Genomic DNA, 5,000 nt, shown 5'->3' on the forward strand with positions numbered 1-5,000 from the left:
AAGATTTCACGTGTCACCTGCACATGAGCCAGTCCAGGGGTACCGGCAATGATCTCGCTCGAAAAACCTCATGTGTCACCCGCACAGAAGCAGGCCCAGGGGCACCGGCAATGATCTCGCTCGAAAGATTTCATGTGTCGCCCGCACATGAGCCAGTCCAGGGGCACTGGCAACGATCCCGCTCAAAAGATTTCATGTGTCACCCGCACAAGAGCCAGTCCCTCTACCCGGAATTCATTGCTGTACTCATTTCCAACCCTACCTCTACCCGGAATTCATTGCTGTACTCATTTCCAACCCTCACCTTACTGGCAGCATCTCTGTACATGGCTCGCACAGCTCTCACTAACCATTCTTCTATCCCAAGTTTCCTCATTGACCACCAGATAAGGGATCGGGGGACCCTGTCAAAGGCTTTCTCCATGTCAACGAAAGCCAGGTACAGAGGTTTATCCTTAGCTAGGTATTTCTCCTGCAACTGTCTCACTAGAAATAAGGCATCAGTAGTGCTTTTACCTGGCACGAACCCAAACTGCATCTCATCTAAATTGATTCGCTCCCTAATTAGTTGGGCTATGACCCTCTCTGTAACTTTCATAACCTGATCTAACAGCTTGATGCCTCTGTAATTATTTGTATCTAAAGCGTCCCCTTTACCTTTGTAGCAGTTGACTATGATGCTGCTACACCAGTCATAGGGTATGACTCCTTCGTGTATCACCTGGTTCGTAATACGGGTGACTAGGCTATAGCCAACACTGCCAGATATTTTGAGCATCTCTGCAGTGATTCCTGATGGGCCGGGGGCTTTCCCGGTCTTCATACTCTTAATTGCTTTATCTACCCTGGTACTATCAACTCGGATAGCTGGTCCCTCTATTGGGTCGACATAAGGCAGGCTCTCTTTCTCCCATTCATTCTCTTTATTAAGCAATATATATATATATATATATATATATATATATATATATATATATATATGTATATATATATATATATATATATATATATATATATATATATATATATATATATATATATATATATATATATATATATATATATATATATATATATATATATATATATATATATATATATATATATATATATATATATATATATATGTACATATACATACATATATGTATTTAGTATGTATGAACAAATGTAGTTATGAATCATGATACACACACACACAGGTATTTGTATAGTTATACAATAAACTCCATATGTTGTATGCCTTGTAAGCCATGGACGTGCAAGAAATATAACAGGATCACAGGTAGACTAACACAGAAGACATGTTTTGTATGTGGCAGAGGCGCTGGAATAATACGCTTTATGAACAAAGTGGGAATAGATTCTCTGAAAATTCCCAGCTGGTTCACTAGAAGTAGCAGATAACTTTGTGTACCTTGACAATCAGAGGAGGTAATTGTTTAGAGATATTGTGGCCAGGGTAAGAACAGATCAGGGGAAGTTCAACAAGCTGCTACCTCTGCTGGTGATAAAGGTCTTTTCCCTCAGAGAGAAGGATAGATTGTAAGATGTTTGAGTTAGAGCTGTTATATCATCGTCATCATTATTGTTTAATGTCAGGTTTCCATTCTGGCATGGGTTGGACGGTTTGACTGAGGACTGGTGAGCCAGTGGCTACACCAGGCTCAATCTGATCTGGCAAAGTTTCTACAGCTGGATGCCCTTCCTAACGCCAACCACTCCGAGAGTGTAGTGGGTGCTTTTATGTGACACTGCTATACTGCATAATAAAGTGATCTGGACCCTTGACACAGAAGACTTGCAAAGACTAGAAAGAAATGAACCAGGCATGCTCTCATCAAAGTGCAATGTTAGTGTGTTTGAATGTCAGCATACAAATGAACCGAGAGGGAAACTTCATGCAAGGCAAATCAACTTTTGTGTACAAAGAAGACAAATGCATTAGTATGAACATGTGATATACATAGAGGATAACTGTTGCATAAAGAAGAGCAGAGCTCTCCAATTTAGTGAAACTGAGGAGGTCAAGGAAAATGATGAAGGCTGACCTGAAGATGCTGCAGCTGATGTATGGGGGGGTCAGCTGAAATGTTCATAGGGTGGCCAAGATACTCTCGTGGAATGTGACCAAATGAGGCTTATTTTTCAACAGAGTCCCCCATGTAGTCCATACACTTCTTCCATTGATCTTGCAGTGCTTGGGTCTCGTTGGTGAAGAAGCTTTCATGTTGGTCAAAAAAATCGTCGTCGTCATCACTGTGATGCTGGTTCTCAGCCATGAGTTTTTTCATGTTGGGGAATAGATGATAGTCAGATGGAGCCAAATCAAGAGAATTATTCTATCAGGCACCCTTTCCTGAACCACTAAGTTATGGGAATGTAAACAAACCAACACCAGTTGTCAAGCAGTAGGGAGCACACACACACACACACACACACACAAGATGAGCTTCTTTCAGTTTTTGTCTACAAAATTCACTCACAGGGCTTTGGTCAGCACAAGGCTATCGTAGGAGACACTTGCTCAAGGTGCCACACAGTGGGACTGAACCAAGATGCATGAGGCTTGGAATTGTTTTATCTTTGAACATAAATACCATAAGATGGAAAAAGAAACATTGCAAATGAAAGGTGGCAGACGTCTCAATCAACAGTCTGTAATTATTAGAGATGACATTTTTACGTACTTCCATTTCCATACGAGAGTCTGATAGGGTCAGAGTAATTAAAATAATCTTACACTAAACATTTATGGAGTTATGGATCTCTTTTATTTGCTAACTTGATATTTCAGCTCATCCTCGTATTATCAAAAGCAAAAAAACCTGATCTGAGTTCCTCGTGTCTGTTGTATCAACAGATTAATACAAATACATCTCAATAAGATTGGAAAACTACACTCTGTTGGCAGTCGAATCACTTCCCTCCCACGCAAGTGGCAAGCATTAAATACACATTCATCTTCTTCACTGCTGTCTGACAAACGTTCACGGTACACCTAGACGCAAACACATACATACATACATACAAACATATATATGTGTGTATGTATGTGTATATATATATATATATATATATATATATATATATATACACACTCATACATATATATGTACATATATATATATATGTATATATATATATATATATATATATATATATATATATAGATATACACACACATAAATATGTACATACATATATATATATACACACACATGCACATATATATATATATATATAAGTATATATTTATATATAGTTATACATACACACATACATATATGTATATATATATACTTACATGCAACACACACACGCACACAAACATATCTATATATTTATATATACACACACACACACACACACACATAGACCTACACACTCTCACACACACACTCTCACACACACACTCTCACACACACACACGCATGCGTGCGCACGCACACACACTCACACACACCTGCACATATACACACCTAGGCACAAGCAGAGATGTCACTTTCCTCCCACGCAGGTAAGAAGGCATTAGATACACATTATCTGTCTTCTTCACTGCTGTCTGACAAACATTCAGAATACACAGAGCTGCAAACATACACACACACACACACTTGCACATATTATACATCTCTAGACACACGCAGTAATGTCTATTTATATTGGCTTATATGATCTTGAGTAGACATCTAACAAGTTATTTATCTTGACAGCAAGAGAAAATTGTGTAACTATCAAATTATTTAAGATCTCAATAATAATTTCAATGATTTCCACCACCACCACCACAACCACCATCACCACCACCACCACCACAACCACCACCACCACCATCACAACCACCACCACCACCACCACCACCACCATTCCACCTTCTCTTGTTTCTCGAAAACATTGAATGGTACACACCTCATGTCAGTAAATTTTATTTCGAGAAGATTTTCTTTCTAAGCCAAAATATATTGGCTGATGATAGACTAGAGCGACCATCCTTCCAGAATATTTCAACAAACAGGCGCAGGAGTGGCTGTGTGGTAAGTAGCTTGCTTACCAGCCACGTGGTTCCGGGTTCAGGCCCACTGCGTGGCACCTTGGGCAAGTATCTTCTACTATAGCATCGGGCTGACCAAAGCCTTGTGAGTGGATTTGGTAGACGGAAACTGAAAGAAGCCTGTTGTATATGTATGTATGTGTATATATATATATATATATATATATATATATATATATATATATATGTTCATGTGTCTTCCACCATTGCTTGACAACCGATGCTGGTGTGTTTACATCCGATAAGATAAGTACTAGGCTTACAAAGAATAAGTCCTGGGGTCGATCTGTTCAACTAAAGGTAGTTCTTCTTCTCCTCTTCCTCCTCCTCCTCCTCCTCCTCCTCCTCCTCCTCCTCCCGCCTCCCCTCCTCCTCCCCTCCTCCCCTCCTCCTCCACTTCTTCCTCCACCTCCTCCTCCACCTCCTCCTCTTCCTCCCCCTCTCTTCTTCCTCCTCCTCCCCTTCCTCCCCCATTTTGTTCTTGTTCTTCCTACTATGTACATCTATCTTTATGTTTGTGTTACTGCCATGCCACCACTGCTTGACCACCGGTGTTGATATACTTACGTCCCTATAACTTAGCAATTCAGCAAAAGTGACCGATAGAATAATTGCCAAACTTTGATGAAAAAAAAAAGTAAACAAATAAGTCCTCGGGTCAATTTGTTCAACAAAAATACTTTGCGGCATTGCCCCAGCATGGCCACAGTACAATAAGTGAAACAAATAAAGGTCAAAAATTTGTGCCCAGTGTTTAAAGAAGGCTGGACCCACCTCTGGAAGGTCTTGATTTGACTCTTGAAGGTCATCTTACAAAAAATGTTATCTGCAGACTTAGAAGTTCAGAATGGTGAGCTTGATAAGAAAATGTTTTACCCCATGGCATTTCTCACATAACAAATGGTCTCAATGAATACGCACCCACACACTCACACACTCCCTCTCT

Source organism: Octopus bimaculoides, chromosome 8 (genome assembly GCF_046866305.1).
Source record: "Octopus bimaculoides isolate indiv1 chromosome 8, ASM4686630v1, whole genome shotgun sequence".
NCBI classification, from domain to species: domain Eukaryota; kingdom Metazoa; phylum Mollusca; class Cephalopoda; order Octopoda; family Octopodidae; genus Octopus; species Octopus bimaculoides.